A 27,101-nucleotide genomic window follows, 5' to 3' on the forward strand; every position below is an offset into this window, starting at 1 on the left:
TCGACTTTGCCCGCGAGCACGCTTGTCGAGGAATCTTTTGTCGCTTGCCCCTCGTTCGGCAATTTTATTCCTACCATCATCGATGTTCCGGAATCTTCAGAAATTGTATAGAAATTAGACTCTATTAATTAAATTAGCTGAAAGTAGAATCTAGCGGGTATTTAATGACGATTCTGGTGATCAAATCGAGTGAAAATCTTACAAAGGAAATTCACCGACTTTGAACCACCGATTTGCTTAAAAATTCGCATATACAATAGTTAGAGTATATGATAAAGTATCAAAGACACAGAAAGGATTACTGAGAAATTTCCGTGGAAACGGGGTTCAAAGTTTTCCTTTTTCCAGCACGAAACTGTAGTTCAACTGGAGTGTATATTTTATTTAATATATCTCTTTACTTATTTTTCAATATTTCTACGATTATTTATTGAAATTAGTCTCGTTCTGACAACACACATCAGAATTTGGAGAGGGCAAAACTTTGAACTTAATTTCGTGTTCCCTTTCAATCACTTCGAGCATACCAGGAGCATTTTTAGACAACAAAACAACCCAGCTAACAGATTCTGTACAACGCCAAATAATTTTTTCCCAATCACTCTCACCCGGGGATTCAAGTCACAAGATGTTGACAGTGAAAAGACAATCACGACCTCGCTGAACCACTCGCGAACTCCTGCGACACAGAAGGTAGTGGTCCGGAAAAAATTGATCGAGAACAGAGCACGAGTCTCGAAGTCGAATTTCGCGCGAACCTTGGAGCGTTCGTGGCCATTGTTTACCTTCGGCAGAAATAATTGCAACAATGAGCGTAATCATTCTTCCCTAGCGGCGTGTACCTGCCAGAACCGCAATTAATTATTGCAGCCTGACACGCCGTATTGTCTCGCATGGCTGTCCGACAAACGTTCCTCTGCGCCTCCGGCGAGAGAGGCTACGCGCGCACTCGTTCGTTTGTGAAGCGAAAAAGCGAGAGAAACGAGGAAGCGGAGCAACGACGTGTAACAAAACGCGTAGCCGAGGAGGCAACGTGCACAGCAACCAGCGCTCGCCAATCGCGTAGCTTAGAAAACGAATCGTCCGCTGACAGAAGCCTTTCCAGCGAAAGGATGAGCGATCTGGCTGGTTTTCGAGGGGAGTTTTTATGAATCGACTGGCCCCTTTCATTTCGAAGGAGATAAAGGGAGAAATGGCGCGAGGGGTAGTAAGGTGGGAGTTAATGAGACACTTGGAGTATAGAAATTAAATAGATTAAAGTCTTTGGGAGTTCAATTAAAAATAAATATTTTCAGCGGAGATCCGTGAATAGTGTAAATGGGGAGGGGGTTGGGAAATATAGTGTGATAAGCAAAATTATTTACTACACTGTTTGAAGACCTTGACCATGGCTATTACTCGAAGAATATTTTATGCAAGTAGGTGAATGTATTTTTCAACTTGAATTATTATTGTACGATTAAAGGAATAGAATCTGTGTTCTTTGAAACCACTAGAATTTGTTTACCCCTAGCCTTTACAAGTAGGTATATTTCCTCGATGTAAAGACAGTTTTCCAAGTATTTTCAAAAGTCTTCCTATCCGCGATACCATTACTTCTACCAGATTGGAACAGAGGAGATATCAGCTTATATTATAGTCTTGGAGCGTTTACATGCACGAATAAAAGTTCCATTTTCTTCAACGGTTTTCTTTTTACGTCAGACTGAAGATCAACTTGCATGTTCCTGATTTCACCATTTTTCATCTCAGAGAAATATAAAGAAATATTGCGGTTCTGCTATGATGAATGTGCAAGATACTCTGCGTGTAACGTTGCCTTTTAATAATATAGAGGACTCAAAAATGAAGAACATTATGGACAATATGTACTTGAGAAATGTTTGTGAAAGGACTTGTCCTAAATGCTGAGCGAAATTCAAGATCTAGAAAAGTGGATTCCTTGCGAGCTAGTCAGAATATTCAATAAATGCGGTCCACACTTTAGATCAGTGTTTCCCAACCTTCTTTGAGTCGCGATGCCCCTTTATAATTTTCAAATAACCTGCGACCCCTCCCTCATATAAGATAAGGTAAGGTAAATTTAATATTGCAAAGAAAACAACGTTAAAAATAAGTATTGCAGAATATAATTCTATTTTAATAATATTAAAAAGCAAAAAACAGTGGCGACCCATCAGAAAATACTTCACGACCCACCGGTTGGGAATCACTGCTTTAGAGTCATGCCTAAAGTGCTTTGTACTTAAATTTTAACCTAGAAAAGAAATCAGCTATCCTGTCTGCATCTACCTTATACGAATTTAAGCAACCATATCGATTGCTTGCATTATTCATAACCAAGAAAATTTAATAGTGCATATTTACAATCACCATTGACTGCATCTCCAAAATTGCAAAACGATCTAAAGCACCAACGAAAGAAGGAAGGTGAGACTTGAATTCAAGCTCAACTACAATATTGTTTATTTATTGCAAAAACACAAAAATGGAAAGTACTGAGAGAAATATTGACAATTAAGTGCCGCCACTGTTTCTCCATTAATTTTACACCCCTAAATAAAAAATACCAACTTCGTGTCGAAAAGACCTATGAAGAGCAGCAGAGTTAAGTGACTCGCTTCCAGAGGACGAGGGACAGTTCAATTTTCTGAGAACGATTATTCCCATCGAGCTCTTGTACGCGCAGAACAAAGATAACTCGAAACGACGAGAGTTCCCAGGCAGAAGACTCTGATACGTCGATTCGAACGAGAAGGTGAGCTCTCCTCTCCGAGACGCGTTACGAACATTGCGATGACCGTGCACAGAATTGCATGGCGATGATAAAAATCGCAAACAAGGGGGAGCACGGTTGTTTCGTAACTTCCGTTTTCGCGTTACACGCGTTCGAATAACGCTCGTAACCAGCAGGATGATAGGCGAAACGCGTGCAGAAAGTGCTACGATGCCCGAGCTACGTACTTCGAATCGAGATGAAATCTACGGGAAAAGCGCTTTCGCCGGGACTAGATTTTAATTAGAGACGCCATTTCGCGCGTATGATAGGGAACAGTCGATCGAAGTTTTATTTCCGCAGATTACGAGCCCTGCAGGCAGAAATTTCTGCTTAGCATTCATCTTCTTTTTTTTTTTAATAGAGCGTAATAGGAAGTGTGGAACTGATAAATTTAAACGAATGCAACTCTGATTTTCGGAAGAGTATGATTTTCCGTAGTGATACAGTTTCTGCGAGGAGAATTTCAATTGCTACGTAGTATATCACGGGCGAAGTGAATTTTCTGACTTAATTTAGACCATGTTCAATTAGACCGCAATTTAATACTACTAAAGCTACGAAAAGTTAGGATGAATGTTGAAACTTTCGCTAATTAATTAGTCGTCTACTAAAGGTTAGTCGAGAGAGTTATGCTTTATTTGATAATTTCACGCGAAATAAATATTAAAATTTTGTTGAGTAGATACTTAATCGAAAGAGCTGGTCTTGGAATTCAATTCTAATTTCATTATAAATTTTAAGGCTGAATAAACGAGTCAATTTTGAATAGAATCTATTCTAAAGTGTCTCAAATTTCAAAGTAATTAGCTTCAATGGAACAGTTAGCTTTTTTAATTCTATAAATCCAAGGTACACGAGGTACAACTTCTCCAGGGGATGGATTAAAGTATTTTCTCGTTATTAAAATTTAGGTAACGATCAAGTGAATAAAGAAAACGATGAAGTTACAATTTTCAAGTCTAATCCCTCTGAAACACTGAATTTCAAGTACAATAATATTTTTTGCATCAACCGAACAATTTGGAAACTCTAAATGGAATTGCTGATAAATTTGTACGTTTTATAAATTAAATAATACATGTAGCATCAAATGCAGGACGCTACAATTGGGCCTAGTTATGTAGGAAGCTACCAACCCTCGAAATGACAAAAAATTAGTGAAACACAGCATGGATCCCATAATTTAATGATCTTTAATTACTAACTCATAGAACAACTCTTACATTATACGATTATTAAAACTACCAAGCCATAGTTCCATTTTAGGCTTAAAAACCAAAAGCTGCAGAAAATTTAAAATAATATTAATTATACTACTCACTCTTAAATACCCCATTAAAAAACACTGTAAAACAATAACAACAAACAAAACACACCCAATAGAAATAAAGCTATTTTTCTCTAACAATTAAAATCCTCGAACTAAATTTACTCGCAATCAGTTTTAGATCTCTGAGGTTCGGCAGCTTTCTGCATAACTAGACCCAATTGATATGTACGATTGGAGCGCGAGAGAAGCGCGACTTATGGAAGAGCAAGGGAACGGAGAGTTGTTATGGTCAGACGCACATTGCAAAGCAATATGCCTGGAGGTGTATCGCTCCGTAACTTCTCACAGGAGCCTTATTTTAAAAATCGTTTCAAGTAAAAGTTGTCCACGCTGGGAGGAACTTTAGAAACGTGTGCAAGTTTTTTAACAGTTTCATTTAACATTCTCGACGTTCACCTTTATACGCTCTTTAAACCGCCGATAAAGTATTCCTTTCTAAGTAGTACGAAAAGCCTGTTCGCGCCATGAAACTTAACCAGACAATTATGCTGATACCACTTTGCTGGTCGTAAGAAGAGAATAGATAACCCAGGTGACCGTTCCCACATCTTTAACCACTGAGCTTGCGATCTAAGAACATGCCGCCTGATATCAGAGTTAAAAAGACCACTAGTTTCAAATTGGTGGCAGACATAGCACCACGCTAACGATTATTAGCCGTATCAACGGTCGCGAAAGTGGTAACAGTAATAAATTCTCGACAAACTCCGTAACAAAGTTAGGGGAACACATTTTATATACGTATATAGGGTAATTTTATTAAAATAATTTCGAATGCATCAGTCCTGTGCAACGCACGCACTAACGATACATTCGGCTTTATCGGCAATAGATACAACTGGGGCGTAACTTAAAGCCCTCTGCTTCGACTCAAAGAACACTTTTATTACGAAAATTCTGCCGTAACTGCGAAAACTCGGTTGAAGTTTCTGAAATGAGCAAGTAAAGCGTATTCGTTTAAATTGATCTGCCTTTGAAGGGCGTATTATTGCTCGCTGCATACTGCCGGGAAATGAATCCTGCTCTTCCTTTTAATTCGAGAACAAATTTGGATCATGATTAAAAACTTTCTAGCCACTCTCCAGTTAATATCGCTTCGATATTAAAACGGAGCTCGCATGGAATATAAAAATCGTATCGAAAATCTCGCAACTGCTCCACATTTATTTTCCGTCTAGCAAAAATTGCCAAATTTACGTACTTTTAATTCGCAAATTCGTTACCAAATATATTCAGACTCACGTCGAATTTCACGCCAGCCGATTAATTACTTATCGACGAGGCGTAACCCCGGCAATTTAGATTATTTCATCGTTTACGCGCATGCGTGCTAGGATAGATGCAAATGAATTCGTTGCGGCGCTTTGAGGGAACTAATTCTAGGAAATATCTGGCCAAACGAAATCGAATGATACTAGACGGCTCGTCGTAAACGCCTTTCATGCACTCGCGTCACGCTGCTTCCCGTCATTCATTTAGCCGTTAAATCATTCATAAAAAGCAGCATACATGAGCCACGTACTTTCTCGAAAGTGAAAATGTTGACTAAGCGTGAAAAAAACTCGGCGGGCGCAAGTACGGGGCTGTAAACAAAGAAGCCGCGGCTGTCTTTGTGAGATAAAGCGTTTGCAAGTCGACCGTTTAGGGCACAACTGAAAGAGAAAGTTTAGAGAGACACTTTTGAAGTCCTTTTACGACAAATTCCTGGGGGGGCTGTGTACGGTGAGAAGGTTCAACGTAATCGGAGACTTTTGCATTGATTATTGTCGGAATAGAGTTACATTTTTCTAAGTCTCTGTGGTTTTAATTTTTAAGCGTCGAATGGGTGGTGCATGTTCCCATAAACACACCAACGGTTTGGGATACTTATAATTAATTTTGGTGAATGATAATGATAATTATTGATAAGAAGAAAGTAGAAGAGTGGCTAAGGAGATGGAAATTTTTTTCTCCTGGTGTATGAATATCTGGTAGGATTGAAAGTGAGATATTTTGTAATTAACCCTCATCCGTCCCTCGTGTTAATTTCACACAGTTTTTCCGTAATAAGTTCTACTGTTCTGTTATTTGTGATTCGTGTGTCAAGCAGTATGTCTTGCACATCGTTTTATTTTTTTGAAACATCTAAGTTGTAAATGTTAACTTATGAATTTTAATAAAAAAGTATCGAAAAATAACTGTTTACCTTGTAATTTCATCGATCTTTTACCACTGTGTCAATTTTACACCGAGGGACAGATTCAGGATTCAGTTCGTGAAATGAGGAACTGATGAGGGTTAACGCAGTTTGTTAAGGATATTTTGTATTCTACACAGTTGTTGTTCGCGAAAAAATGCTCCATATTTTTTTGGCATTTTTAGAGAACGAATTATGTATTTTTTGTTAGTACCAGAAGTTCGATGGGTCTTTAGATAATAAATGCGAATGTTTCGGACGATGCTATTAAATATTAAAAGGGTAATTTTGTCTATTGAATATTTACGAATCTAATACTGGTGATTAATAATTACTTGGAAGAATGTTTGGGTAATAAGCATTCCTATTAGCCATAATGGTCTTTCAAGTGTTTAACGAGAGAATTTTACTTCAAGTATATGTATGTATCTATTTTTCTCAACTCCTCATAGAATGAGATATTTTCATTAAGGAACAGCCGCTTTGAAGGGTTCCTTCGTACAAGAGAATACGTATATACGAAATAATAATAGACATTCATTAATTTTTCAAAGGAAAGCTCCAATTTTTTTAAACGAAATCACGTTACCCCAAAAATTCATCTTATAATGCAGCTCAAAACGAATTTAAAGAAATAAATAACCTGTACTTCTGACTCCAACTTTTAACATAATACAATAGAACGAGACAGTAAATGCCAGTCATTTTGTAAAATAAACATTATACTTTACATAAAAAACGACTGACACATTTATCACCAATCGTCATAGTGATGTCTCATCAAAATTCAATCAGACATCGATATTATTTATCTCAATGAATTCGTCCCCAGCGATCAATACGATGAATTTAACGTGTTCAGGATCCAAAGTTCTTAAGATCCATTGTTAAGGTCCAAATATAAATACTTTAAATAAGATAATAAAATTCAAGTGGTCGGCAGAAACAATTTGGAAACGAATAATTAAAAATATATTCATTTAACCATAAATATATATTAATGTTACAGTATAAAATTCCTCACATCGATTAAGTGAGAGCTGTTACCTCGACGTAATTTTGTACATAGATAATGCCTCATACAATAATTATAACCGTACAATTTCTATACCAAGAGCTAGTCCCGTTTAAATAAATGAATAAATTAAATATTATCCATAAAGGTCACGTTTCCAAATAAACATTTAATATACGAACGACTAATAAGTAATACTGATTAATATTAATATACATTTACATTCAAACTAATATATCCTCAATTATTAATTACCGAATTGTTTCTACCAACCACTGAAATTCCATTCCAACCGTAACCATTTATATAATTCATAAGAAACAAGAATTAAAAAACAATCCATTTCGATTTGGTACAGTACCAACAAGTAGCACCCAGTTAAAAGTTCATTAATATCACAATTAACCCAGTAAGTTGATCACCGATCAACGAGCATTAATTAATAAAAACCACTTACTAGATATAAAACAAGCTGCCTCTTAAAGAGCAATATCATATGAATTGCAATAAACTCACCGATGACGACTTCATGATTTCTAGAATCAACCCTCGCACGAGTCCATCGTCAATTTTATCGCGAACATTTAGTAAACAGTACGGCCTCGTTTCGAAGATTGCGCATTTCGAGTCCCCAATTACCGCGGAACGCATTTGCGCAGCGTTGCAGCGACCCCTTGTAAAGAGGCGCATAATTACCCTGGTTCAAAGTCGAAGCGCGTTCCTCAGCCTCGTGTAAGGGTTAATCATCGTAAAATCACGAGAGTTCATCCCTCGCGCGGTATACACTCCCCCCTCTCCCTCTCCCTCTCTCTCTCGCTGTTTCCCAGCATCGACGAAGTAAATATAATCTCGAACGACGATCGATGAGCCTGGTTCACGGATCGTGGATGCACGAGGTGCGTCCGAATAACCTGCTCGCTGCAGCTGTTCCAGGGCTAATCCACAGATGATCGCATTTCTCCACGGGGCAAACAAAACACACCGGCTCGTGGTCGATTCAACAAATCGCCGCGGCGATCGCGAGATTTGTCACGGGATCGCCACGTAAAAACTGTCTAACGGACGCGTGCATGTCGGGTAATCGGTAGTACATGACAGCGGGCACAAGCGAACGACAAACACGGCGACCGGAGAGTAACAACAAACGCCGCACACTTTCAACCCCGAACCACGCGCCACGACGTCCGAAACTATACTGCCCCACTCCCGCGCTGCCGCTCACGCGCGAGCCTGGCGACGCGCGCGCGCCCTGCCGCCTAGCGACCGCACTAACCTTCGAAATCCTATTTAGGCTCCAACTTTGAAATCTTCTTTACGTAATTTCGCTTGTTTAGAAAGGATTCTGGGGAATATGGGCAAGAGGTTGTGGTACTTTAAAGGATTCGGTTAATACATCATGTAATCGGTTCTTAAAGGGTTACATACATCTAGAATGACCGAAAAAATCGATTCTTCGGTAAAGAATTCGCTGAAGCTACAACGTCAAAGGAAGGTCAATTCTATGGTCAATTAAATTAAACGCTGTTTTCTCAGAATTAAGTTTCAAATCGGTGTCATTGATATTGCAAAGTCTACTGAAACGATTTGAATGAAACTTGACACGATTACTTATCATACGAATTTTTTCTTATTTTTTCTGTACTTTAAGGGAGATTTTTTTGTGATACCCAGAGGAGATTGTTTTGGCAACGCGAACTCCTTACGCGACGACCCTGGCTTGTTCAACAGCAGCTACACGATGAATAAGACGAGTTATCTTCCACTTTTTTTAAAATATTTTTTAAATTATAAGCATTCCAATGCATATTACAATTTTTGCTTAACTAAATTACGTATAATCCCCTCTTTTCACGGTTCTAGGAGTATATAACCACTTAAGCGAATTAGTAGACTTGTACCGAGTTAAGGGAAATTAAATTTCGTTAATTTTATGAAGGTTTAATTTAGCTAAATATGCTCACGAAGTGATATGGTGTTTGCAAAAAGCTGTAAGTATTACGATGTTGAATAGTATAAAGCAATTTACTTGTTTCAATTATTTTGAGGGCCACACTGAGGTTCCATTGAGGGGCATTGAATAAACGTAAGTAATGCGATATTAACTGTGCTCCCTGCTCATACGTGAACCATGTTAAGTATCAACTAACAGGTCATTTTATAAAATGAAAAATATTTTACTAAAACACTTTACTGGGAAAGTAAACTAAAACGCCACAGTTCCCTCGACGCAGAACAATTTAAATTTTACGTTTATTAAGTAACCTCTAATAAATGTTACACAAGCATCACTAAGAATTATCTCGACTTCCCTCCACAAATGGACCTACCCCAAGTGCCACCCCAATTACCAAGTACCCATTCAGTTTTATAAAACCACCTTCCCCGGATCCAACCCCTTCCAACAACCGTACACACTGCTACCATCTCAAAACGCTAGTTGTGAACGCAAGAATATCATCGCGCGGCTTCTTCCGGCCCCCGCGCTCGCAGAATAAATCGCGGAGGGTACGCAAACTTTCTGCGAGAGAATTGAAAGCAGGCAACGTTAGAACGGCCTTGGAAGGAGCTTTTGTCCACGGACACTGCAGCATCCTCCGCTTAATCACTTTTTTAATTGCTCCTTGCGGTGGTGACGCCGGGCCAAGACCAACCGGTTGTGTATCGAGGGAACAACTCGGTCGAAACGTATTCTTCTCCCTTTTTCCTTTCCCCTTTTTTTCCGTTTCCACGCTCGCGAGGAACAACTAAAACGGGAAAGGCAAACAGCGTCGCGGAAGGCTTTCGCGTATCTCATTTTTTTCCTTCGCCGCCGGTTTAATCGCGGACCCCTTCGTTGGAACTTTTATTTGCAGTGGAAAATTTACTCATTCCCGCGCGAGGGCGGAACGTGGCCCGTCCCGTCCTCTGGTAACAACGAAATCCCCTTTTTTCCTCGCTTTTCCACAAACCCTTTTCCCCCAATTTTTTTTTTTTGTGCAGGTGTTATGTTAATCTACGGAGGCACGCCTCGGCACTACTCGAAATTATTCGCACTCGTGAATTACTAACTATTTGCGGTCGTATGTCGAGTTCTAGTCGACGCCACATCTCGTTTCAACCAGACCCATGCAGGTCACGGATTATTCTGCGTTCGCGGGTCTGCTAGATATATTTAAATTAGGTGTAGGTACTCATGCATTTCGTGGCTCACTGCTCTGCGTAGGTACACAGGCATATGCATCTTTGGAATGCTGTTACCCACTGCAGAATTATTAGCAAAGGTTATCTTATAATCAGAATTATTAGCAATGTTACTCTCTCCCTCTCTGGAGTTAATCAGTTCAATGTTAAAATATTGGAATAATTGAACGTTACGTCACGTTGCTCGGACTTCAAACAGCTAAATTTTCCCGTTAAAAAGGAAGTAATTAAAGTTCATTATATCATTATAACATGCTACCTACTCCAGCTACAATTTTCTAAGGATATACCTACACTTAAAATTGTGTATTTAAAAAACTTATGAGACTCCTGCTTTTGCAGTGCCTTTTTTTCCTCCCCCTTATTCCCTTATTATTCCACTAAGCAAGAGACAGTAGAAAAGTCTAACAACCCCCAGGGAAATGTAACTAATCAAAACCAGAGAAGAAAGAGATTCGCAGTTAGACAGACGGATACCGCGGATTAAAATTTAATATTGACGTTCAATGGGCAGGATTAAAGCGACGAGTCGTTTGATACAGATGAACAGACGCGGCCAGAATAAACGGTGACTCGTAAAGATATGAAAGTTGCCCCCGGTACCACGTGATTCCGACGAAAGTTCCGCGTCTCGCGAAATTAAGCTCCACCCCCGTGTTTCCCGTGGAAAATTTTAATATACACAAGGATCCTGCAAGGCAGTTGCGCGAAAGCCCGTTTTTCAAGTTGGCCCTTCCAACGCCTCAATTATTTCAGGCTCAAGTTCGCGACGGTTCCCCGCAAGGCCGAGAAACGAACGAAATGAAATTCTTCCGAGCCACATTTCATTAAAAGACATTACGAACGCCCCGCGCCCTGCGAATGAAATTGCAATCATGCATCGTGACTTATAAACGCGGAAGGGCTGATTCGGCCGCGCTCTCGAGCTCCCTGTAAATTACCAGCATTTCGCCTAAACACCGAGCGTCTGTAGTTAGTTAACAGCCCGAGGAAACTCCCTTTGTCAGTCCCTCGCAATTACGCCGACCAGGCAAAAGTTAAAATTCTTAAACAATTGCAAGTACATTACCCTAATCACGTGGCCAATGAGGATAATTAACTTGCTGTCCTATTACTTTCATTTGTCACTGATATATTTTTCAGTGATCAGTGCAGATCGTTTATATTTTATCTCAAGAGGTTTTGTATTGCAAAATAACGTGATCTATATTACAAAAATGAATGAAAGAGTATTTTGCATTGTATTTAACTACGGTGAGTAAAAGACTCAGAGAAAAGTCCTGATAAAAAGAAGGAACCACTGGAAACTGTTCCAAGCAAACAACTGATAATTCGATAACATAAGAACGACATTTTACAACCCCTTTCCTAACGAACCAATCTTGCACTGTGCGTACTCGTTTGCTAGTCCCTGCTCCAATAGAGAAAGGGATTTTAGAAAATCTCGTCGGACCTCTGGGAACAGGGAGAGCAAGCGCAGAAAATAGCAGAGAGAGCAGACAAAATAAGCAACAAATATGTGCACTGAATATGCGTGCGTGACAATACCAGCGAGCCACGGCGTTAGAATATTGCACAGGGCAAACATAATCGCAATCACGGCTGTTGATTGCAGTTTGTTCGTGTCGGGGCAATCAAGGCGCCGTGCACGCTCTCCGGCGCCGTAAAATTCGCGTTGAGCAACTCTTTTTTTCCCTCTGTCCTTTCCCTGAGAAAGCTGCAACGGATTCGAACGATTCCCAATGAGTCGTCGAAAGATAAGGCGCGCGTGAGAAAGGAGAAATTAATTAACTTCGCGGCGAGTGAGAAGGCGAAGGGAACAGTTCTGATGAGTCCATAAAGTTCGGGATATCTCTGCTCCCGATCCTTCAGGAAACTATTAGCGCTGATAAATTCTGCGCTACGGGAACGATACCATAACCTGTTCGTAAACGATACCGGTGTAATCGATAAAGCTAGTTATTCTGCGGTAACGATCTTGGAATTCGAGCATTCCCATCGCTGGAATCCTCGCAGAACTTCGTAAATAGTTTATAAATTGGACAGCTGTTGTTCGCGCAACTTTTGGATCGGTGATCAAATTTTATTTCGATTTAAAGTATTTTCTTACTTTTTCGACGCTAAGTGCCTGCCACGCGGCATTGCCATTTCTTAGACGTGGAACCGTTGCTTTAATTAGATCGTAAAATTCGAACAACACCCATTAGACGGAACGAAGGGGGAAAATTACGATTAAGGGAGGAATAAGGGCGTAGCGCGTTGGTGTGTTCGAAGAATATTGCTTTTAATGCGTCTGAATGTTTAAAAGCCATTAGATGAAAGACAAAGTGTTCGAATTGCTACTATTTTGTGGATGTGCGTGCAAAAATATTGTGGTTTATAAAGTGGCTGAATATTTGGGGCACTATTTTTCATTTACACAGACAAAATTAATTTTAGGACCTATTTATGTTAGTTGAGGGCCCATTCTACCTTGCCAGCTGAAAAAGATGGCTATTTTTCATGATTTTTTTTCGAGAACTAATGTACAGATTTTAATGTTTCTTTTTTGTTGAATGTTTATTATTCCTTGCTGTACAGAATTGTATTTTTCATATTCCCAAAGTGTAATTATAAATGTGTGAATTTAAATCACAATGTTTGTGTCTCTGTGAGAACACAGGCACTTTGCGGAAGTCCGCCTCATTCTTAAAGTGATCTTAAAAAGAGAGAAATGGTATAATTATGTTCTACAGGGATGTGCAGATTAAATGGATTACAATCGCCAATTTATTGGCAGTGGTTATAAAATGGCAGCCTTGTCACGAAAAAAATCCTTTTCCTGACCTATTCTTTCGGTCTTTCTTTGTGATTTGACCAAAAACTATTTTTAATATCTGTGGAGACATGTCTCTTGTACATTGTGTTAAAATTTCAAAGCGATATCTTTTATAGTTTTCCCCCGATCACTTCCGCAGTCTTCTCACAGAGGCACAAACTTTGTGACTTAAATCCACACATTTGTAATTATATTTTGGAAGTATGGCAAATGCAATTCTATACAGCAAGGAGTAATAAATATTCAATAAAAAAAAAACATTAAAATCCGTACAATAGTTCCTGGAAAAAAAATCATGAACATAGGCCGCTTGTTCGATCGTCAAAGTAGAATGGACCCTTAAGCATCTATTACTACTCTCTCTCCTAAAGTCGTAGACACTTTTTTTAAGTCTCCTAATTTTGAGTAAAAAACTGGAAAAATTAAATTCATCACTTATTTTATGTGACATAGATCTTAAAAAGGCAAAGATGAAGAAACTTCAATACGAACAATATACCACACGAGCGACTTCATAATAACAAGTAAAAATAAATCAAATTTATGTTTCTGTCCTGCAGAATCACTAACTTAATAAATTAAGCCAAGCTCCTTTCCTCCGTAAAGAGTGAACCTAAATACAGAAATATGCGAAACAATAATTTCCCTAATAGCATAGCTCTCGAATGTTAATTCGGATAACTGTACAACCGTTCTGCAACGTTACACACTCTGAAGTGCCGTGCCACTGAAAGGTCACACAAAATAGCAGACGATGAACCTTTCCTGTACGTTCGACAGTCTGCTCCTTAGAAAACGTCCCTCGCTATACACTCGAACGGCGGTTCCCTCATTAATGAAGGCTTAATTAGCGTGCTTCGCCTTTTTATCCGAACGATAGTCGCTTCCTGTTCCGCTTCCTTGGTCTTCCGCGCCGAGTAAACGAGCGAAGTCGAACCGCTTGGCTATCGTTGCTCGAGAACATTATCCTACCGCTTGTAATCACGATAGGAACCGTTGAATCGATAATCGACCATTCTTAAGCATTACGCGATTAATGGATTCCGGCATTCGCGATAAAAGCAATCGAGTGCCAATTTAATAATAACACGGCTGCAGAACCGCGAGATAAAATTTGTTTTCATATCTCTTCCGGTGGATCGACAGACGCGGTTACCAATTTCATGCAAATAATTCAATTTCTACTTGCAGAAACCTGATGCAACATTGCTGTGTGCATTCTGCGTGGTAATATTAAGTAACAAGTCACGATACATTCGATTTCGATCGGTAATAGTTAATTCAATTTACCTCTAATTGATAAGTAGGGTGTTTCAGGAAAAGTGTCACGAAACGTACAGGTAGGTATATTTTTTCAGGGTAAAATTGAGAAATAAATTATGATATATTGATAGGAATTTAAGTCGAGTTGAGTTTCAAGTCCATTTGCTTGTATCGAAACTATAGGAAACGGTGTCATGAAATTTTTAAGCATATTCTATGGTATGATTAAGCACATTCTTGATTATAGAAGCAAGCTTCTATAAATTAAAATTTCTCCCTGGTTGACTGGCAGAACTTGAGACTGTTCAGCTGTTTGAGAATTAATCCTTAAGCAGACTCTCAGCTGATCTATTTAATTTTTAAACATACATTCCTTTATATATTAAAGCTATATTAATAGAAAACAGATTTACTGTATTAAAAATTCTCATTTAAATTCATAAACAAAATGGGATACTTATACTGTGTAGTATTATATCATTACATCATGAAGCATTTTTTTTTATTGCGAATATTATTTTATATTATATTTTCAGCCTCCCGCAATTGTACTTAACAGAGAGCACCGGTAAAAGTCGAGGGAAAAAAATACTTGCGGCCTTCTTTATCGAAATGCAACGCTGAAGTCGTGAAATCACGTTTTACATCTAGGAGAAGCATAAAGGGAATTTATTTCCTCCCGGGGTTCTCCGGTTTTGCTTAAGAAAGCCGGTACTCTTGAACAAACTACTGATAACAAAAGTTCCATTAGCAGATCCATCTTTGCTTCGGCAAAACATTCTCTATAATCTCCCTCTCTGCTTCTCTACCCGAATAAAAAAAAAACTCATCCCCTTTGAATCTCGTGTAAAGAGCACGGACCCCGGTCGAACATTTGGGAGATTATTAAAAGCACAAAAGGCTCTTATCAATCTGTTTCTAGAAATCTCTTTTGGAATTGGAATTGCAGAATTATGGATGGAACTACTTAAGAAAATATTTAATTTGCAAAAATAAGTTTTACTGAAACAATTTATAAAAATAAATAAGAGGTAATAAACATTTATTTTCCTGACTAAATAATTCCAAATTTAGCAAATCTGTACTCACATTAGTCTTACAGCATAATTACGTCTGCAAATCTGTGTGCTCCACTTACCTGAAAAAGAAAAAAATGTCATAATTAGAATACGATAGTGAAACGCTAATTGGGGCATTAACGTAAAAGAGCGTCGACAATCAATATGTAATAAAAATCTTGATTGGATCTCTCTCATGAATAATGCAAGAGAGAGAGAGAGAGAGAGAGAGAGAGAAATTTTAATCTGAATATTTCCTCTTTGGAAATAATTCAACGTGGGAATATTAAACTCGTCACTGAAGGCTTTATAAAGTCTTACTCACGAATCCAAATAGCAAACTAAAAGATGAGATGGATCTGGTTTCACAAAAATACGGACATATTGTTCCGAAAATTAATATATTCGATTCCAAGTAGGTACTGCTAGTAACCAATTCAATAAAATATACAATCTTTTTCCTTCCTCCACCTCAACTCCCTCTTGATATCATTTCTGTAAACAAGAATCATTTCATATTCATAAAACATATTTTCGTCTCATCGCTGTCCACGTAATTTTCATAAAATATTTCTCACACTCGATATTCATGAAACGTTTTCCGCCTCTCGTCGCTGTCCGCGCAGTTTCCACGATTTTTCGCCGTCAATATTCATGAATATTCTTTCCCCATCACCGGTGTTCGTGTGGAACGCGAAAACACACCAATACACAGTCGATCAGAGTCGAAGGAAACTCCGAGGATGCCAAAGATCTCGATAACGAGAATCTCTAAGGGTATCCGATTAAAAATCCAATATAGCTGGACCGTGAAAGATCTCGCGATCTTCCATTCAGCTTGCAACTCGAACACGAATAAAGGAATAAGTGATTAGCTCGTTAATGGGCGCTAAGAGGAATCGCGTACATAATTGCCGGACTCTTTTCACGCCACGCTGACAGTCTCGGTAATTTATACGATATCTGCGTATACATAGGGGCGGCGAGGACGAATTTCGCGGGTGTGGAGAAGCCATGGAACTGTACAGAGTGCTCAGTAAATCGTGCCGGCGATTTTTTTACGAAAAAAGAAGCAAACAAAAAGTGTGAAATGTTTTCTTACACGGTGAGACATCGGAGCAGAATTTATATTTGCTAAGTATTTAAAACAAGTCACGAGCGGGGTAAATAATTTATGTGATAGAGAAACTTCGTTTGATTGCACGAAGAAGAATTTTCTTTCGTATGCAGTTAATAGATGGAACTTTCGATCCTGCACTACGAAAACTGATTTTATAGGCGAACCAAGCGTGTCTCTATTCAGAATGTTCGTACAGAATAAACTGTGAGATTGCCCAGTGACGAGTAAAATTTTATGGCAAGATTCTTTGCATCTGCTGTTCAATTTCGCTGCGCGCAATTTCTATCCATCATTCCTGCCTCTCGATTTGCGTGTATCGCATCGCATGATTTGCCGCTTCTTTCTCTTACCGTTTCGGTGCCCTGTTACAAAAGGAGCAGCATCGGGCGCAATTCCGAGTGAGATTATTGCAACTTGCGGTTAAGAACGCAAAGTGGCCAGCCATATAAAGCAGCAGAAGATTGCAGCAGTGTATAGAATTAATGCGATTTTCAGCAATAAAATTTCACCGCGCCCCGTACGTAACACGTTCGAATTACCAATGGCTGTTCTTCAAGCGCGTTCGGTCAAAATTTATTCCCTCCGTTTCCTTCTTTCAACAGATTTCTGCGGAAACAGTGCAAAATTATTTATTTCGCTTTTATTGCGTTCTTTCATTTCGAGCGAAATCAAGCATTTCATAGGAGTGTAAAAAAGGTTTGTTGATTAATACGAGAAAGCAACAGCCACGAGCTCCGGCACTTTAATTACAAGGAAGTATTTTTGCCCGAGCGACGATTGAATTGCCTACGATCAGAGGATTTCCTGGAGAAATTCAGATCACAAATAGTGCCGCCATAAATTGGAGAATCGATCACTTCGTTTACTTGACATCATTACTTTCGCAGCAGCGTAGCATCGTTCTCGTAAAGATATCCAGGAATTATATAATTTCCTTGCGTCGCATATTATTTTCTACCAAATCCCGCCTTTTTCCTTTCTCCTTCTTTCCACAATCTCCCATATTGTAAGTAAAACAAAAAATAAATAAATAAACGCATCGAAGGTGGAGAAAGGGACAGATCGACAGTTAAACGCTGGAAAATTAAAAATTTGGTGCACGTGACACATTTGATGAGTTATAACGCGACTCTTGGCAGAATAAAATTATTTTTCTAACCTTTTGCTAGTTCTGTAACTGCGCAGTGATAGTATAATAATTTTAGTGCAATCTAAACGAAATTGTCTTTTATGGAATAAAACTTAATAATATATATATATATATATAAAGTATATTAAAATATATATATATATGTTTAAAATATATATATAATATATATATATATATATATATATATATATATATAAAGTATATTATTATTTATATATATATATAAATAATAAAACACAATTTAAGCATTCAATACCAACGATATTTCCTTCTCATTCTGTATGCGGTATTGTTACACTCTCCACCTTTTCCTCAGGCTTTCGATTTCTTCCGTTTCAAGGCGTGAGAGAAGAAATGGCTACAAGGTAGGGAGAAAATTGTCTGCAATTTATGTTGGGCTCAAAGAACACCATACTTGTCGAGCACCGTATGTACGTGGACCCTTGCAGGCAAGTGAGCACGTGATATGTACGGGTACGGGCATAGCTATGGGGACATTGTACCCGAAGCTTTTGAAAATTTGATATCCGTATATCGTTCTACTCTCCAGTGTCCCATCACTCTATTTCCTGGTAATCGAGATTCTACTGCCGTATCTCGCCGCAGTAGAAGCTCCATTATTCGAAATAATTGAAGAACACAGCGGCTGAATAATTAGCTTTTAGATACTAAATCAAATTATTAGATATTCAAGCAAAAAAAGATCATTACAAAATACCTACTGTGCAATTACGTGCATTGTCTGAATTAATAGAAGAACATAACAATTCGAATAAAAAAAAGGAGAATGGTAGAAATTGGTCATCTTTGCACCTGGCTGGCAACGAAGATTTTTTTACAGGATATGTTTCTACAGGTCTTAAGGGTACAAGGCAGTCGTTCCTGTCTAAAATGAAGCATTTCTGTTTGAATTAATTACATAGGAACAAATTGAAACTGAGACTTGTTCTTTGGCATGAAGTTCGTTAACATAAAAAAACTTTCGTTGCCAGCCAGGTCCAAAGTTGGCCAATTTCTACTATTGTCCTCTGAAAACCAGAACATCTATTTTCCTCTCGTTCATAATTCTACTACAAATCAAATACCATAATCCTGATTAGCAGAGCAGAGGAGTTTAATACTAAGGAGTAATAATTCATTTACGAATATATAGATTCTACATAGCTGTTGTATCGCACACTTTAAATTACTATAAATTAGGAAACAGATTTTCTCGCGCGTGGCTGGGGATCGCGTCGCGTCACTGGCAATCAGCCCTCATTAGCCCCGACCGTTAATTGTCTTAGGCTTCGTTAAACAGAACGTCCAAGTGGTAATTGGCGATCAAGCCAGCCTCGGATTTCTACGAGTTGACGTCCACTCGAAATTAAGGTGCTACACGATTAATTGGATCCCAGTTTCGCGCCACTCGCCCTAGCACTTCGAGTCGGAATTTCAGGCGGCGCGGCAGAGGCACAGGGATCCTCTATCGAAACTAATCTTTACGAATCGTTTGTTACCGGACGTTTTCAAGGGTAGAAAGGTACAACAACTAATTGCGTTAGCCGGAACGTTTCTCAGTTCGTTAAGCTAATAACGTTTGCGAGCGACGGGAGATGATGCCCGTGATTATGAAACACGCTGTTTCTGGATTATGACATCAAGCCGGCACGAAAGAAACCGTAGCGAAGGCGCAACCCGACCGAGTGCACCGGTGCATTGCAACTAGATCGATGTGCATAAATTATCAAGGTTTCCTAACAGTGCTTTCAATGCATCTGCTCCTCCGCCGCCGCTAAAACTGGATCCTCCGTGTGTGCATGTGCAAACATCGACGCGGGAGCTGCTTAAAAATAGTTGAATTCTAATGGCAATTAGGAATTTCGATTAGTGACGGGATTGAGTAAGTTAAAGGGAGTGTGAAATGTTTGTTTGCAGCTTGTTTAATCCGGGTTTGAAAGTCTAATTGAATTCTACGCTGCTCGAAATAATTGAAGAACCTGTTGAATCGTATATCGACTTCTCAATGGCAAGTGTAAAATATGTGAAAAATACTGTACGCGTGGGTGGACAGCCCGTGCTGTTTTTAAGTTCACCTTTTTTGTAAATAACAGCCTGGATGTGTTACTTTAAATACACAAAAATATAAAAAATACACGCTTTTGGCTGAGACACTAGACCCATGAAAATTACAGAAATCTGAAAATACTGAGTGTCTACAGAATTTTCCCTGATAACAAATTTACTGCAAAATTTTTATAACTGTCATCTTCAAATAAAATTAGTACCATTATATTATATTTTAATCATTTCAGCGTCCAATGTGTCTTTTCTCTCGCTAACATGAGTAAAATAATTAACTCTAAACAAGAAAGGCGATTAACATTTTATTCGTTGGGCTTAACAATTCACTCGTGCTATATCACGTCCTTTCGATCTAACACACATTTTCCCTCCCTTTAAGCCCACTTCATCGATCCCAATACCGAGCCAGGACCTGTACTACCCCTTTCGTGTGTACTGGCCACATTCGTGGACCGTCGCGATCGTCCCGAATACACCTTGCTATCGTCCCTGCCTCGTCTGCCTTCACCGTCCCAGGTTGCTCTTCATGGTGTTGGTAGCCATTTCACGACCATGTCTTGCGGCCTCCTCAATGGTGGAGGTGCCAGATATCGACCTGCCTACTGTCTAGACTAGACCTTAGCCAAGCTGTGTTACCAGTGACAGTACCGTTACGAAAGTCACGGTTTTTCGTCCTCGATACGCAGAGACGTCGAAAGCCAGTCGACCGAGGAACACTCTGCACTGTTTTTGCGAAAGGTGATGGCACATAGATCATTTCCGCCGAGAGAATATACAATTGCACCACTCAAAAGGTGCGAAGACCCTGTTTGGAATAATTAGATGAGATCACGAGATAGAACTTGTGTATCGTTGACGAATGATTACTGGATGCACGAAGAGCAATAAGGGTCTTTTTACGTGAGATGTTTGTATCACCGATGAATGGTGCTTTTTACATGTCAAATAATAAATACCAAGTAGAGAAGTGTTTGCTGTGAAAAGATACTTCGAGCAAACTCTGAATGTGATGGGCTGCACAGAAATGGGATTCAGTGTGAATGTGTTATCTTGATAAGAGACAGACTCTCTTGTTATTTAAAAATGAGAACAGAAAGGGAGAGGAATGTGTAAAGTGTACGTAAGATATAGTTACACGCTGGAGGAGTGGATAGATTTTGTTACATTTCTAACGTCGAGTGACTTAAAATGATAACAAATCTATTCTCAATCTTTGACCCATCAACCAGAACAATATTATCCCTAAATTAAATCAGGTTAGCAATCCCATTATTAATTTTATCCAATAACTACTGATTTTTACCTGGTTAACTAATAATTTATTCGTGGCAGTTATTTTTTAATCGTACAATTCATAAACGTGTCAATTTTATATTTTTAACGAATGACTCGATAAATGCATCACTGGAAACTGTATCTGCAGATTTAGTAAAGATTCGTTGAATTCGCATGAAAATAATCGCCAGATCTATCGAATTTCATTCCATCATGAATATATTAGATATAGCGCAGGCACGTTCGGGCGAACGTTGGCCGCAAATTTTCCGCGTAATTTGCTTCTCGCTTTCGATATAACGAGCCTGTCGATAGCAGAACCGCGTAACCAACGCGATGCAGAACTAGGTGAAAAAGAAATCGCGGCATGATTTATCGGACTGATCACCCAGCGTGCCAGCAAATCTCAGAAACTTCGCCACTTCGACGCGTCGCAAAACAGGGGGACAAGTAAGTAGAAGAATGAAATAAAAGAAAATTACAAACTTCAAATAATATGGACGTCAGTTGGAATTTGAAGAAAAACGACCATCGGTATTAGTTCAGAGAAAGATTTCCATTGGATTCACTCGCAGCGCGCGGTGCACGAACGTGTCAATAACAGCGGCGCAAAATAATTTGAAAATCCGTTCACAGAGCGAAGAATAAAATGTGTACAGAAATAAAATACTCCGACGTTTGGGTAAAAAATTCTTTGAAAACAAAAGAACACGATTCCACAGAGAGGAATATGAAACATAGAAGTGTAAAAAACTAGATGTTAATAAAAATATAACCCCCTTTTTCACACGACAGCTTTTAAACACCTAACTCACTCTTTCACTCGTGATCTTAAAATATTCATTATATCTAAACTACACCAGACAAAAGTGAAACCCTCGATTTGCTGAACTGTCCTAGTGCTGCGCACAGAAATAAACTTAACAAGTAATTCCCTCTTCAGCCGCGCCACCTCCAATCTTCCCTCCACTCTTCACCCCTTCGTTTTCATTAATTATTTTCGACGTCCCACGCAGGATAGTCCTATTCGCGTTAATTAATCCACGTACGACTTCCATCGAGAAGACCAAAAAGGGTTCGCACACAGGATCCAGCCCACGCGCTTTCGCATCGATCGTGCAGAACCAATATCCCCACGGGGTCGTGTTTGAGGAGGCGCAAGAATATGAACAATCACGGCGAGCAAATTTGCTTTTCAGATGTACCCAGCGACGCCTCCAAGTAGCCTGACTCCCGCCACGTCCTGGCGTTCCCGCGGCCGTTTCGTCGAAACACCCCCGGGAGGAAGCGGCAGTCCGGTTACCGGGAGCAACCCCCCCGCGAAAGGTGAAGAGGAATCCAATCGATGGGCGAGAGAGTACGAAAAGACGCTCACGTCGGAGGAAGTTTAATAAGCTCGCCTTCCTCTGACCTTCTGAGAAACATACCCGACGACCGTGAAGCTTCCACGGCAGGATTATTTTCCAGCGGAAGAATCGGATATAACGACGTATTACGACCTACGCAGCCCGATATAGTACATCACCCCTAAGGGTACACGGGAGGTATAGAGAAGGGTGACTCCTGCGGGATGCAGATGGCAAGCACGTGCCCTGCCTCTGATATTAGGACTTGGAGGAACGTTCCCAACCCCCTCGGACTTTTCCCTCCGACCGAACTGCGGCCAGCGTCTATGAGAAAGCCGAGCCCTTTCTTTATCGTGAGTTTTTCTCGGCCCGCGCGTCCGTTGGCCAGATAATAGGATCGAAAGATAAGTGTACCGAAAGTCGAGCCACTGATCCCGCGTGAGAAGGATGATAAAAATGGGGGGAGATGTGGCTTCGCGCGAAGATGTGGCTGGGTGGTTTGATAGTTTGAGGTTTTAAATGGTTTCTACGACGTGATTTATGGACGCGTGTATTTTGAGTTTCTTTATTATTATTTTTTTTTTGCGGCAATGTATCTACTTGAAATGCATGTAGTTCGCTTTGGCGGAAGTAAGGGAGTATTTGCGACTTTGTTGTTTCAATTAGCATGGGATTTGATGTGTTTGGAAGATTTCCAGTCATCACTCGAGGATGATTTATGCTTTCTGAATATCGCGTATTAAACTATTAGTTCGCACTTTAAAGTAATTTATTGCAAATGAGAGGTGGTGCGACGATGCGTGCACTCTGTACTCGTGCAATCTCACGTGAGAATGTAAGATCCACCGTGAGTAGCGATACTGATTTAAGCTGTTAAATATCTATCGAATTTATAACGCATTAATACTGCTAGAAAAATCAGCGGCGTTGCGTATCGCTAATGCGAAGAATGAATAATACGTCTATCTGGATAGTATTTATAAGCGAAAGTAGCGAGTAACAAGCAACGCGGTAGTGAAATTGAAAACCGGAGAAACGGAAAGCAGGGGGGAACTCATGAAAGTTGAGTGGCTCTCATCAACTGCAATCTTAAGTTCAGCGATCGGTATCATAAAAATTCACAAGTACATGCTGAAAATCCTCAAAGTGGTTCGTCAAAAGCACACCGATCACGGCTGAGAAATTCTCGATTAATAATCAAAATAATATATATAATTCTAGCAGAACCCAGATTTAAAATACACGTCCCCGGTGTCGTTTAGATTTCAAACGTTCCGGAGATAAATTATTCCTCGACGGCCGTTCGACAATTCTACTTCGTATCGAGTCAACGAGGCTAGCGAGGTGGCTTGGTGCAAAAAAGAAAAGGCAGGGAAAAGCACATACGAGGCCAATAAATCGCGAACTTTCCGAGCAACGCGTCACTCGCTACGCCCCGTCTGACGCATTGAATTTCGAAATTGAGAGACTTCGAGGGGGTCTCGAGTAGCCGTGGAACACACGGCGCAACACTACGCGCGGCCCAAGAACGCGTGTTTTTTTTTTCTTCTTCTTTTTATATCGGGAGAACGGAAGAGGCAAAAGCGACGTCGTGAAAAGCGGCTTTGTGAGGCGGTTTCAACGCGAGGGGTTCCGAGTTTTCTAAAGGCACTCGACGTGCACTCGATGCTGCTACGGCTACCCCAAGGAACGCCTCGTTCGAAGATGAATCGTGCACCTCCGTCATTTTTTTTTAAAATCGACCTTTGCACGGTTTTCTTTAGATGGAAAATATTTTTGTCACCTTCGAATGCAAATTTCGCGGGCAGAAGGTTGAAAGAGAAATGAAGGAAAAGTTTCGGATTTGAAAATTTTAGATCGAAGATGCTGCGGAATGTTTGAATGCACGTGGTCGTATGGCGCCGTCTATGGCTGCATCCAAGAATTATGCAACCTGCGAGAAGCAGTTCCCTTCTTTATCGTCACTGGGCATGCGTTTCGCATCGGTTGAAGATTGCATTGCTGTCCTTCTTACCGACGGCAAATTCGATTTTTTTAGAGAAGAGTGCGCGAATGCGGAGTTACCGCGAAATTTTGAAAATGTGAAATAATGGAAGAACATTGTATCGAAAATACTGTACAACTTACGCGTTCTATTAAATTGTGCAGTTGATAATTTAATGCTGTGTGAATAGTACCTATGATAATATTCATTAAATCGAGTACTGTACAGTTACATTTACGAACAATTTAGCAGAATCACCGTATCTCTACAATTTATTATTGCACTACAACTTTTACATCAGTTTTTAAAGTTCTACCGGAAACCTTAAATTCTCCACGGTGCTGAACGCGTTAATTAACTACGATCATATAATTTTTCAAAAGCAGCTTTTTTATGGATATTACAACATTATGGAATTCAGCGAGGAACAGTTTCTACCTGGAATTTTCCAATAAATTCACTGTTTTTGAAAAACATTACAATCCAAGAAAATTAAGTTCGTTCATCTGAAATGACAAAATAATCTCCACATGACTTTTTATAATCTGCCCAGTGATATCTACAATACTATTTCAGCGTGACAGAAATACGAAGAAATGGAAGTCCACAAACTCCTCGAGAACATTTACACCACTATTTTGCAAATAATAATTGAAATGCTTGAAACGATTAAAGATTACCGATGAACGATTAAGTGATACAGGAATCCTCGTGCTTACTAATTAATAAAAATCCACATCAGGACACCACAAAGATGATTTCTGAGGTGAGCACGATCACGCTGGACGCGAGCCACTCGATCATGTTTCTGTCCGTCACGGGGCGAGTTTCAGGAATCGATTTCGATCGCCATTTCCGGGGCGAGGCACGCGGGTGAAATCGGAAAGAGAGGAACCGAAGAACCAGCTTTTCGCGGCTGTTGTTTCCAGTTCAAGTTCCAGTTCCAGTTTCAGTTTCACCGTTGGGTGTTCAAGGCTGACATTCCAGACCCGATATACCTCTCGAACGAGGAAACCTCGACGAGTTAGATTACACACCGAGTTCGCGTGCAAAACACGATCCCTCGCAGATGGCGATCCTCCGTTGGAGGACAAAACAAGGGAACAAACGTGTAGTTGAATTTCGAGTTTCAGAGACACGGGGCGTCGTTAGCCCATTTTTTTTTCACAGATCGGAGGCTATTTTAGCTGCGGATCGCGAATTCATTTTTAATGGCACGGTATGGATGGAGCAATGCGTGGGCGTTACTGGAAAATGGTAAACGATGTTGCATTTACGTGAAAACTTTTGAAAGCACGTAGCCATGGATTGATATGCATAGATCGAGCTTCAATAAAAATGTTATTGCGTTGGGTGCACTGTGTTTCTTTGATCACCAGATACTTTGCTTCTGACAAAGGGAACATCCCGAACCCGGAAATTCAAAAAATTCTGAAACTTCGTGAATATGTAGGGAATTTCCTCCTGATTACAACGCGATTTTTGTTTGCTGCCCAAATTCGATCCAAGGGTGTGTAATTAACCCCTGAAAATCCGGTTATTTTCCGATTTTCTGTTATAACTCGTGAACTGTAAAATAATTTTTTACCAAATACTAGATCTAATTAAACGAAGTAACTTTTGTCTCGAAACTTTTTTTCTATCTCTTACATTTCGCGAGTTATAACACAAAATCGGAAAATAGCCGAATTTTCAGGGGTTAATTTCACCCGCTTCGAATGAATTTGGGGAGCAAAAAAAAATTGCGCTGTAATCAGGAGGAAATCCCCTACATATTCGCAAAGTTTCAGAATTTTTGGGTTCAGGATCTTCCCTTGTGAGTGATGTACATAGTGATAAAGTTTAAATACATCGGATGTATTGGGTTTAATTTGATCGCAAAGGGCGAGCAAGATTCCCTGTCGACTTTGAACCTGTTTAACTTTGACGAATATTTCCCAAAAGTATGCAACAGAAGCAGCTGGTCAACTTGTAAGTTTGAGGGTTCATTTTGGAGAATCTGAATTAACATCTCCTTGAAATATTCCATACACACTTTCATCATCGTGCTACATATTCTAAGCCTCAAGTGAGCCACGATCTCTTCTAACGCAAACACCGAAATACAGTTCCACTGTAAACTTAAGATACCTTCCCACAATCCTAACACCCTCTTCCATCCCTCACGAAGTACACTACTACAGGAAATATCACTAATTCAATTCTTTTTCCATTTTCCCCATTATACTCCTACACCACCAGTTCGATATTGAAAGGAAACCGAAATTAGAGAACTGCAACCGAATTGCCTGGGTCCGGGCATCGCGGCGCAACTTCCTGATCCATTTCCAAGACCTTGCGCGAAGCACCTCCATTCTCGCGCACCGTTTGCGCTACTCGATGGCAGATAAGAACGCGTCGAGGATTCCGTGATGTCAATGTTAACAGCACTCGGAACCACAGCCACCGTGGACCGATTCCAGCGATCCTGTTTGCGGTAAATGCCGTTGCTGGGGCCCAGAGCTGTTGCAGCGAGATATGCAGCAGGCCAGCAAACGCAATAA

At 39.8% G+C, this 27,101-nt stretch overlaps 1 protein-coding gene across 8 annotated transcripts in view; it reads right to left on the bottom strand.

Annotated features, from left to right (window-relative positions):
- The window catches only part of LOC143371802 (rap guanine nucleotide exchange factor 2), a 228,509-nt gene that overhangs the window by 104,511 nt on the left and 96,897 nt on the right, over window positions 1-27,101 (bottom strand). For 3 of the 8 annotated variants that reach the window (XM_076817408.1, XM_076817413.1, XM_076817405.1), the window contains exon 1: window positions 8,212-8,481. The exons of 3 other annotated variants lie outside the window; for them this stretch is intronic. The gene's annotated coding sequence lies outside the window, so the exon portion shown is untranslated. Of the gene's footprint in view, window positions 1-8,211; window positions 8,483-27,101 lie in introns of those variants that run through there. 2 more of the 8 variants (XM_076817407.1, XM_076817416.1) reach the window with 2 other exon arrangements.

The sequence above is a fragment of the Andrena cerasifolii genome, chromosome 7, assembly GCF_050908995.1.
Source record: "Andrena cerasifolii isolate SP2316 chromosome 7, iyAndCera1_principal, whole genome shotgun sequence".
NCBI classification, from domain to species: domain Eukaryota; kingdom Metazoa; phylum Arthropoda; class Insecta; order Hymenoptera; family Andrenidae; genus Andrena; species Andrena cerasifolii.